The 12,028-nt window shown below is 43.9% G+C and overlaps 1 pseudogene; it reads right to left on the bottom strand.

Moving 5' to 3' along the window:
* Positions 1-8,927: 8,927 nt before the first annotated feature.
* On the bottom strand, positions 8,928-9,100 carry LOC132392028 (U2 spliceosomal RNA; annotated as a pseudogene).
* Positions 9,101-12,028: the final 2,928 nt, after the last annotated feature.

Below are 12,028 nucleotides of genomic sequence, written 5' to 3'. Positions count from 1 at the left end.
GGAGAAGTTTTTTCCCTACCGCGGTCACTTTGCTGGACAGTTAACTGCCGGTTAACTGTCGGTTAACTATTACTTGGATTGCACTACCTGTATGTATAATCTATATTTTCATTTATATTTATCATTATTATTGTTATGAGCAGAGAGACAACATCTGCCGGAAGTAAATTCCTTGTATGTGCACAGGTACTTGGCGATTAAAGTCTGATTCTGATTCTTTTCCTGAGTCTATGATAGCACCTACACCCAGGATAGTACCCTCATTGTTTGGGCACACCCAAAGACCTACTGGAAGCTACACTCAGTCAGCCTCAAGTACCTGGGGCTGATTTCCCTCCAGCATTGTTGTTTCACCTCCTGCACTGGTGATGTACCTCACCTCTGCACTCATGTAGATCAGTTATCGATACTGACGACCCTGTGGTCACTAAGATTGCACATTGCTGGCCCCCTAATAAACCTCTTGTGTACTTCCATGGATGACTGCCTCTGGCAATAGAGGTGACCATCAACAGTTTGTCCCTCCTCACCTGCTCTATCATCTGTTCAGCAGCCAAATCGGAAAGAATGGATTCAGAGGAATCGAACATTCAAGAAGAGCAACAGGCAAGTGAAAGGAAATAATAGGCCAGTTAGTCTGAACGCAGTGGAAGGGAAGATGTTGGAGTCGATTGTTAAGGATGTGCTTTCGGGGTACTGGGAAGCACATGATGAAATAGACTGTAGTCAGCATGGCTTCCTCAAGGAAAAGTCTTACCTGACAAATCAGTCGGAATTCTTTGAAGGACTAAAAAGCAGGATAGACAAAGGAGAATTGGTGGATGGTGTGTACTTGGATTTTCACAAGGCATTTGATAAGGTGTCGCACATGAGGCTGCTTAACAACTTAAGTGGTCATGGTATTGCAGGAAAGATACTAGCATAGATAGACCATTCACTATTTGGCAAGAGTCTAAGAGTGGGGATAGAGGGAGGATTTTCTGGTGACTTTTGATGTTCCTTGGGAGTCTGTGTTGGGACCATTTCCACTTAAATTAATAGTCAATGTCTTGGATGACAGAATTGATGGCTTTATGGCCAAGGTTGTGGGTGATATGAATATAGCTGGAGGGGCAGGTAGTTTTGAGGAAGTAGAGAGGTTATAAAAGGACTTAGACAGATTAGGAGAAAGGGCAAAGAAGTGGCAGATGGAATACAGTATTGCAAAGTGTATGGTCATGCACTTTGGTGGAAGAAATGAAAGGGGACTATTTTCTAAATGGAGAGAAAATTTAAAAATTTGAGGTGCCAAAGGACTTAGGAATCCTCATGCCAGATTCTCTATAGGTTAATTTACAGGCTGAGTCAGTAATGAGGAAAACAATGCTATGTTAGCATTCATTTCAAGAGGACTAGAATATAAAAGCAAGGATGTAATGTTGAGGCTTTATGAAATACTGGTGACGCATCACTGGGAGTATTGTGAGTAGCGTTGGGCCCCTTACCTGAGAATGGATGTGCTGACATTGTGAGGGTTCAGAGGCGGCTCACATATAAGATTCTGGGATTGAAACACTTGTCATATGCAGAGCGTTTGATGGCTATGGGCCTGTATTCACTGAAATTCAGAGGAATGAGGGGTGACCTCATCGAAACCTGTTGAATTTTGAAAGGCTGGGTAGAGCAAATGTGGAGAGGATTTTTCTATGCTGGAGGAGCCAATGATTGGAGGAAACTGCCTCAAAATAGAGGGGTGATCTTTTGGAACAGAGACGAGAAGGAATTTCTTTAGCTAGAGAGTGGTGAATCTGTGGAATTTGTTTGCAGAGGCAGCTGTGGAGGTCAAGTCATTCGGTAGAGGTTGATAGGTTCTTGATTAGCCATGGCATGGAAGTATACAGGTCGAAGGTAGGAGATTGAGGCTGACAGGAAAATGGATCAGCCATGATGAAATGATGGAGAAAACTTGATGGGCCACATGGCTTAATGTACTCCTATATCTTATGGTCTTATGAACAGCACACCACAGTAAATTCTTACTAAATGAATTTGGTGAATAAAGTTGATGCTTGATCCCAATAAAGCTAAAGCTAATCTGTCTTTAAACCGCAGTCCCTGACTGTTGGACAGAATTTCAGTTCAAGAGTTTGTCAACCACACCATGAATATTTATGACTGAAACTCTAAAGCTCAAAAGGCAGGACCTGATAAGAAAATGAGATTTCACATTCAGCAGACTTGGCAATAAGTAGGGAAACAAGTGATGCTTTTAGTCAAATTTCTTGACTTTTTGACTACCAGAAACATTGGATGTGCGGAGAAAATGGAGCACCCAGAGGAAACCCATGCGATCCCTGGGAGAACGTATATATTCTTTCGTCATTGGCAGGAATTGAACCCTTCGCTGGCACTGTAAAGCGTTCTGTGAGCTGCTTTCCACTATGCCACCCTCAGTGATGCTTTTTGAACTCAATGTCAAATACCACAATTTTGTATTGTAGGTTTTCACAAAGAAAATGGTAGAAACACTTTATGCTTCAGAGAAGCCGTAGCAGCTCATTTATTGAAAACCAAAAAACTGAACCCAAAGCACAGTAAAAAACACTTTATGTCAGACCAGCCTCTTAATGTGAAACTCCAGCGATTTAACCTAACGACTGAACCTTCCTAACTAACCTTCCATGTGGAACCTTGTCAGAAGCCTTACTGAAGTCCATATAGACAACATCCACTGCTTTAGCCTCGTCAACTTTCCTAGTGACCTCTTCAAAAAATTCAATCAGATTTGTCAAACATGACCTTCCACGCACAAATCCATGCTGACTGTTCCTAATCAGACCCTGTCTATCCCGATAATTATATATACCATCTCTAAGAATATTTTCCATTAATTTACCCACCACTGACGTCAAACTGACAGGCCAATAATCGCTAGGTTTACTTTTAGAACCCTTTTTAAACAATGGATCCACATGAGCTAATCCTCTGGCACCATCCCCATTTCTAATGACATCTGAAATATTTCTGTCAGAGCCCCTGCTATTTCTACACTAACTTCCCTCAAGGTCCTACGCAATATCCTGTCAGGATCTGGAGACTTTTATTTTCTATAAAGGTGCCAGTACTTCCTCTTCTTTAATCATCATAGTTTCCATAACTACCCTTCTTGTTTCCCTTACCTTACACAATTCAATATCGTTCTCCTTTGTGAATACCAAAGAAAAGAAATTGTTCCAAATCTCTCCCATCTCTTTTGGCTCCACACATAGCTCTCCACTCTGATTCTCTAAGGGACCAATTTCATTCCTCACTATCCTTTTGCTATCAATATAACTCTAGAAACCCTTTGGATTTATTTTCACCTTACTTGCAAAAGCAACCCCATATCTTCTTTTAGCTTTTCTAATTTCTTTCTTAAGGTTCTTTTTACATTCCTTATATTCCTCGAGCACCTTATTTACTCCATGCTGTCTATATCTATTGTAGATCTCCCTCTTTTTCCGAACCAAGTTTCCAATATCCCTTTAAAACCATGGCTCTCTCAAACTTTTAACCTTTCCTTTCAACCTAACAGGAACATAAAGATTCTGTACCCTCAAAATTTCACCTTAAAATGACCTCCATTTCTCTATTACATCTTTCCCACAAAACAAATTGTCCCAATCTGCTTTTTCTAAATCCTTTCGCATCTCCTCAAAGTTAGCCTTTCTCCAATCAAAAATCTCAACCCTGGGTCCAGACCTATCCTTCTCCATAACTATATTCAAACTAATGGCATTGTGATCACACCTCCCACATCCGACACTGAGAACAACAAGCTGACCTCACACTCATAATTCCCCCTTTCCTCAAGTAACAGGAAAAATTGAAAGCTAAGCCTACTTTGCCTCACCCGTTTCTGCCTAAGCCCGTTGAGCCAAAGCCCTTAAGCCTTCACTCTGCTCCCGGCTTACTCTGCTGCTAGCAAAACGGTGCTGTCTGCTATAAAAAGCTGGGATCCTTTAAAATCTTCCACACTTCACTGCCCGATGTCACATGCCTGCGCAGTCCCACCTCGCTTAACCCCGATGAGAAGAAAAAATCAAAACGAACTCCCACTCTGTCTGTGGGGGCAACAAGCAGGTGAGTGGTTTGCTTTATCATAAGTCCAGTGTTTCCATCGGATATCTTCCTGATTCTGCACTGACACAAGTGTCATTTGCTGAAAGTTCCATCTGAGGTCCCATCCATCTGGGAGCAAAGCCTGCCTTTTCAGGCAGCAGCCTCACCCTGACCTGGTCTCCCGATCACAGGAGGACTTTCTCCTTTCCACCCGGCTCTCTCTGATCAACAATATGCTGCTGTTGTTTTGCTTGGTCGTTCGACACTTTAACTTGGTTAGAAAGGTCCATCCCATCCCCATGTAATTTGATTAAATAGCCTCTGTAGTTTTCTCTTGTTCTTCCACTGCGCTCCACACGCTGATATCTGCCCACACATTTCTTTTCTGCTCCTTCTATACCCTTTCTGGTGAGCCTTTACTTTAATTAATGCTTCCTCCTCAGGCAGCTGCACTACTTCTAACAGCTCCTGACTGTGCTTGGCCCCAAACCCTGGGATCTCCTGACAAAGTTTCTGCACATCGTCCTGTCGCTCCTCCCCGCTTGGGGCTGCTGTATCTCAGTGGGCTGTGTTGGCTGCCTTGTGGGTTACACAAGATCGCTGTCCCTGTCTTGTCCATGTTATTTCTCAGGAATTGCTGCTGCAGTTCTACACTGCAGTCATTGAGTCTGTCCTGTGCACCTCCATCACTGTGTGGTTTGGAGCCGCCACCAAGCAGGATAGAACCAGACGACAGCGCACAGTGAGGACTGCCGAGCGCATCATTGGAGCCTCCCTGCCCTCTATTGTGGACCTGTACTCTTCCAGGTTGAAGAAGAGGGCGGGGAACATCATAAAGGACTCCTTCCATCCTGCGCACGGACTGTTTGAACTGCTTCCGTCTGGTAGGCGCTTCAGATCCCTCCAGACTAAGACTAATAGTATCGTAGGAAAGGCAGAGGAACTCAGGGCATGGACCAACACCCAGAATTATGATATTGCAGCCATTAATGGGCTTGGTTGCTGGAGAAGCAGGACTGCCAGCTCAATATTCTGTAGTTTCCTTGTTTTAGAAGTGACAGAGTGCAAGGGCTTAAAAGAGGAGGGGTGGCATTACTAGTTAGGGAAAATAACACGGCAGTGCTCAATCAGGACAGACTGGAGAACTCGTCTAGTGAGGCGTTATGGATAGAAGTGAGAAATAAGAAAGGTATGACCACATTAATGGGACTATATTACAAACCATCTCACAGTCCAAAGGAATTTAGAGGAACTGAATTGTAGAGCGATCTCAGACTGCTGCAAGAAACATAAGGTTACTATAGTTGGTGATTTTTAACTTTCCACATATTAACTGGAACTCCCATATTCTCAAAGGACTGGAGCTTGTTAAATGTGTTCAGGAACATTTTCTTCATCAGTATGTGGAAGTCCCAAAGAAAGAGTGTGCGATTGGGGAATGAGAACAGAGCAGGTGACAGCACTTTGTGTTGAGGAACAATTTGCAACTAGTGATCATAATGCCATTATTTTCCAAGTAATTATGCAGAAAGATAGGCCTGGTCCACGAGCTGAGAATCTAAATTGGTGAAAGATCAGTTTTGATGGTTTCAGGAAGGGGTGACAAGTGTGGTTTGTTACAGAGCAACTCACACAAAATACTGGAGGAACTCAGCAGGCTAGACAGCATCTATGGAAAAAGTACAGTCAACATTTCAAGCTGAGACCCTTTGGCAGAACTGGAGAAAAAAAAGCTGAGGAGTAGATTTTAAAAGGTGCAGGGATGGGAGAGAGAAACTCCAGGTGATAGGTGAAACCTGGAGAGGGAGGGATAAAGTAAAGAGTTGATTGGTGAAAGAGACAGAAGGCCATGGAAGAAGAAAAAGGGGGAGGAACACCAGAGGGAAGTGGTGGGCAGGCAAGGAGATAAGGTGAGAGAGGGAAGAGGTGATGGGGAATAGTGAAGGGGGGCAATAACAGGAAGTTTGAGCAATCGATGTTCATGCCATCAGGCTGGAATATAAGGTGATGTTCCTCCAACCTGAATGTGGTCTCATCGGAACAGTGGAGGAGGCTGTTAATGGACATATCGGAATGGGAATGGGAAGTGGAATTAAAATGAGTGTCCACTGGGAGATCCCACTTGTTCTGGTAGATCATAGGTGCTCAGCGAAGCGGTCTCCCAATCTACGTCGAGTCTCATTGTTATACATGAGGTCACACCATGAGCACCGAACACAGTAAGTGACCCCAAAAGACTCACAGGTGAAGTGTCACCTCACATGGAAGGACTGTTTGGAGTCCTGAATGGTAGTGAGATGGAGGAAGTGGGGCAGATGAAGCACTAGTTCTGCTTGCAAGGATAAGTGCCAGGAGGGAGATCAGTGGGGAGGGAAGATTGGACCAGGGAGTTGCGTAGGGAGTGATCCCTGCGGAAAGCAGAAAATGTGGGCGGGGGGAGATGCGCTTGGTGGTGGCGGAAGTTTTGGAAAATTATGTAACGGACGTGGAGGCTGGTGGGGTGGTAGGTGAGGACAAGAGGAACTCTATCCCTGGTAGTGTGGCGGGAGGATGGAGTAAGGAAAAGCAGATGTACATGAAATGGGAGAGATGCGGTTGAGGGCAGCATTGATGGTGGAGGAAGGGAAGCCCCTTTCTTTGAAAAAAGGAGGCCATCTCCTTCATTCTAGAATGAAAAGCCTCATCCTGGGAGCAGATGCGGTGGAAACGGAGGAAATGAGAGAAGGGGGTTGCATTTTTGCAAGTAGCAGGGTAGCTGTGAGAGGCTGTGGGTTTGTAATAGACATCGATATCTCCAGAGGTAGAGACGGAGATCGAGTAAGGGAAGGGAGGTGTCGGAAATGGACCAGCTGAATTTGAGGGCAGGGTGGAAGTTGGAGGCAAAGTGGATGAAGTCGATGAGTTCAGAACAGGTGCAGGAAGCAGCACCAATGCAATCGTCGACATAGTGGAGAAAAAGTGGGGGACAGGGACAGAGACCAGTGTAGGCTTGGAACATAGACTGTTCCACGTAGCCAACAAACAGGCATAGCTGGGACCCATGCAAGAGCCTTGCCTTGATGTACTCTCTCTAGCTGTCTCCTAATCTGACCTGCAGTCGTAGTTAGGCGGGGGAGACTGGCCGTCACCGTCGAGGCAGAATGGCAAACGGTCCCTTTTCTATAGGTCACATGAGAATGCAACTTTATTCCCACTTACCAAGTACAGCTTTGCCAGAAAACAAGCTGTCCCATGCCATACTTGCCAGATCATTTCTAATATTTGGATACCAAACAAAATTGGCCTTTAATAAAAATAACAATAATAATAATAATTTATTGTTCCCGAGTAGGAAATACTTTCGTTACAGCGACAACATTTAAAAAGACACTTAGCAGTGTGCTGAACTAATAGTAAATACAGAACAATAGTAGTGTAAAATAGTGATAATATAAAAGTAGTGTACCAATGTGCAATAAAAATGTACAAAATAATAAAGCAGAGACTGTTTTACTAAGTACGTTTTCCAGTCACACAGAGATGAACTGATGTATATGTTTATTTCATTTGGTAGGAAAGATTTTCTGTAACAATCCTTGTGACAGTGGAGCTGAATGTGTCTGTTCGAAAGATGCTCTACACTTTATTCAGTAGGTCATGGAGAGGACGTGTCAGACTGTCCGTAATGGTTAACAGTTTGTTTAGTGACTCCTCTCCACCGCTAACTCAATGAGTCTGGATTGTAGCTCAAGGGCAGTTCCAGCCTATTCGATGAGTTTATTCAGTCTTTTAGTATCACCAGCACCGATGCTACTTTCCCAACATAAAGCAGCAAAGAAGATTACACCCGCTACAACAGACTGATAAAAGACTCAGAGTTGTACTGAAAGTCTGAGGTGTACAGTGTGAACAGAAATGAACTCAGGACAGTTACTTGTGGCACTCCAGTGATGTCACCATCATCTCAGACAGAGAAATACCCAGCCGTACAAACTGGGATCTACCTGTCAGCTAGTCAGTAATCCAGGAAATAGTGGATTTGTCTATGCCCATCCTTTGCAGCTTCCTGAGAGCAGATATGGCGGAAACGGAGGAATTGAAAGAAATGGGTGGCATTTTTACAAGTAGCTGGGTAGCTAGCTGTGAGAGGCCATGGGTTTGAAATAGACCTCGGTGTCTCCGGAGACAGATACAGGGCGGTCAAGAAAGAGAAGGGAAGTGTCGGAAATGTACAGGGTGAATTTGATGACAGGGTGGAATTTGGAGGGAAAGTGAATGAAGTCGAGTTGATGAGTTCAGCACGGGTGCGTTGCAGTCGTCAATGCCGTGGAGATAAAGTGGGGGACAGGAACAGAGAGCAGTGTAGGCTTGGAACATAGACTGCTCGGCGTAGCTGACAAAAAGGCAGGCTTAACGGGGACCTATGAGAGAGTCTTGCCTTGCTGTAGTCTCTCCAGCTGAACTGACTCCTAACCTGACCTGTAGTCACAGTCAGGTGGGAGAGGGTGGTCATCCCCATGGAGGCTGGGGAGGGAGGAGGTGGGTTGATTGGAAAACAAGCCACTCACCAGAGGGGAGGGAGCAGGAAGTGTTCCATAGTACCGGTATCTTTTTGTGACTGAGACCCAGATTGAAAAGCTGCTGCAAAATACCAGCCAGCTGTTGTGGCACATATTTTGGCACCGGTTCCTATCCCCTGTAACTGTAGTGTAAAGCCTCAGTTGCTTAGATATTAGTCCCCCTCCAATTCAGGTGCAAGCTGTCCCTTTTGTACAGGTCCCATGAGAAAGCAATGATTCAAAGTTCCTCCAGCACATTATGTGTGTTACTTAACATCTACTTTTCAAATATTTTAAAATACCCCAAGGGGGAATTGCATCATTCCCAGAAGTACTGCAATACTAGGTTGATGCTTGGAGAGGACAGAGCAAGCTCCTGCTCCAACTCCCTGTTCCAAAAATCAGTTTAATACTTTATCCCCAAATAAGGGACGTACCAGGTGTTAAACTGTTAACAGAATTTTTTTTATTAAACAAAATATACTTTATTCAAAAATAAAATTATATACAACATTCAATGACTTTCAGTCCTTTACAAATGTTTCCATTACAGTCTTTACATTTCCACACTTCTCGCCACCCAGGTGGCACTCTGTTATTCCATATTTACATTCCCCTGTTGAGGGGTATACACCCCAACCCCAACCCCTCAACTCCCACAGGAGAAGGACCCTAGACTGTGACCCTTCCCCACCGGGCCCTTGCAGTGGCTGCACCAAGTTTGAGTGCGTCCCTCAGCACATACTCCTGCAGCCGAGAATGTGCCATTCAGCAGCATTCCCCCACGGACATCTCCATGTGCTGGTAGACCATCAAGTTTCGGGCTGACCAAAGAGCGTCCTTCACCGAGATGATGATCTGCTAGCAGCACCAGATGTTGGTCTCGGTGTGCGTCCCCGGGAACAGCCCGTAGATCAGAGAGTCCTCTGTTACGCAGCTGCTGGGGATGAACCTCGACACTGTCCCTTCCATCCTCCTCCACACCTTCTCCACGAACCCAGAGGAGGTTAGTTCACCAGTAGAGCAAGTAAGTAGACAATGTGTGAGGGAGGAGAGGCAGGTGATGGAGAAAGGATGTGCTCAGCCCGAAGATGTAGGGGAGAAGAAAGAAAAGGATAATAAATTTGAATGCATTGTTAGGGATGAAAAGAGAGGAGGAGGTGGAGAGAATCTTAAATGTATCTATTTTAATGCTAGGAGCATTGTAAGAAAGGTGGATGAGCTTAAAGCGTGGATTGATACCTGGAATTATGATGTTGTAGCTATTAGTGAAACATGGTTGCAGGAGGGGTGTGATTGGAAACTAAATATTCCTGGATTTAGTTGCTTCAGGTGTGATAGAGTAGGAGGGGCCAGAGGAGGAGGTGTTGCATTGCTTGTCCGAGAAAATCATATGACGGTGCTTTGGAAGGATAGATTAGAGAGCTCCTCTAGGGAGGCTATTTGGGTGGAATTGAGGAATGGGAAAGGTGTATTAACACTGATAGTGTATTATAGGCCACCTAATGGGGAGCGTGAGTTGGAAGAGCAAATGTGTAAGGAGATAGCAGATATTTGTAGAAACACAAGATGGTGATTGTGGGAGATTTTAATTTTCCACACGTAGATTGGGAAGCTCATTCTGTAAAAGGGCTGGATGGTTTAGAGTTTGTGAAATGTGTGCAGGATAGTTTTTTGCAACAATACATAGAAGTACCGACTAGAGAAGGGGCAGTGTTGGATCTCCTGTTAGGGAATGCGATAGGTCAGCTGACAGATGTATGTTTTGGGGAGCACTTCGGGTCCAGTGATCACAATAGCATTAGCTTCAATATAATTATGCAGAAGGACAGGACTGGACCTAGAGTTGAGATTTTTGATTGGAGAAAGGCTAATTTTGAGGAGATGCGAAGGAATTTAGAGAGAGTGGATTGGGTCAAGTTGTTTTATGGGAAGGATGTAATAGAGAAATGGAGGTCATTTAAGAGTGAAATTATGAGGGTACAGAATCTTTATGTTCCTGTTAGGTTGAAAGGAAAGGCTAAAGGTTTGAAAGCACCATGGTTTTCAAGGGATATTAGAAACTTGGTTCGGAAAAAGAGGGATGTCTACAATAGATATAGGCAGAATGGAGTAAAGGAATTGCTCGAGGAGTATAAAGAATGTAAAAGGAATCTTAAGAAAGAGATTAGAAAAGCTAAAAGAAGATACGAGGTTGGTTTGGCAAATAAGGTGAAAGTAAATCCGAAAGGTTTCTACAGTTATATTAAAAGCAAGAGGATAGTGAGGGATAAAATTGGTCCCTTAGAGAATCAGGGTGGTCAGCTATGTGTGGAGCCGAGGGTGATGGGAGAGATTTTGAATGATTTCTTCTCTTCAGTATTCACTAAGGAGAAGGATATTGAATTGTGTAAGGTGTGGGAAACAAGTAAGGAAGTTATGGAACCTATGACAATTAAAGAGGTGGAAGTACTGGCACTTTTAAGAAATTTAAAAGTAGATAAATCTCCAGGTCCTGACAGGATATTCCCCAGGACCTTGAGGGAAGTTTGTGTAGAGATAGCAAGAGCTCTGACGGAGATCTTTCAGATATCATTAGAAACGGGGATTGTGCCGGAGGATTGGCGTGTTGCTCATGTGTTTCCATTGTTTAAAAAGGGTTCTAGAAGTAAGCCTAGCAATTATAGACTTGTCAGTTTGACATCAGTGGTGGGTAAATTAATGGAAAATATTTTTAGAGATAGTATTAATAATTATCTGGATAGACAGGATCTGATTAGGAGTAGCCAGCATGGATTTGTGCGTGGAAGGTCATGTTTGACAAACCTTATTGAATTTTTTGAAGTTACGAGGAATGTTGACGAGGGTAAGGCAGTGGATGTAGTCTATATGGACTTCAGCAAGGCCTTTGACAAAGTTCCACATGGAAGGTTAGTTAAGAAGGTTCAGTCGTTAGGTATTAATGCTGGAGTAATAAAATGGATTCAACAGTGGCTAGATGGGAGCTGCCAGAGAGTAGTGGTGGATAATTGTTTATCAGGATGGAGGCCGGTGACTAGCGGGGTGCCTCAGGAATCTGTACTGGGTCCAATGTTGTTTGTAATATACATAAATGCTCTGGATGATGGGGTGGTAAATTCGATTAGTAAACATGCGGATGATACTAAGGTAGGAGGTGTTGTGGATAATGAGGTGGGTTTTCAAAGCTTGCAGGGAGATTTATGCCAGTTAGAAGAATGGGCTGAACGTTGGCAGATGGAGTTTAATGCTGAGAAGTGTGAGGTTCTACATTTTGGCAGGAATAATCCAAATAGAACATACAGGGTAAATGGTAGGGCATTGAGGAATGCAGTGGAACAGAGAGATCTAGGAATAACAGTGCATAGTTCCCTGAAAGTGGAGTCTCATGTAGATAGGGTGGTGAAGAAGGC

The sequence above is a fragment of the Hypanus sabinus genome, chromosome 3 (assembly GCF_030144855.1).
Source record: "Hypanus sabinus isolate sHypSab1 chromosome 3, sHypSab1.hap1, whole genome shotgun sequence".
Taxonomy (NCBI): Eukaryota; Metazoa; Chordata; class Chondrichthyes; order Myliobatiformes; family Dasyatidae; genus Hypanus; species Hypanus sabinus.
Note: the sequence above shows the minus strand (reverse complement) of the source record. Positions and strands in the feature narration are given on the sequence as shown.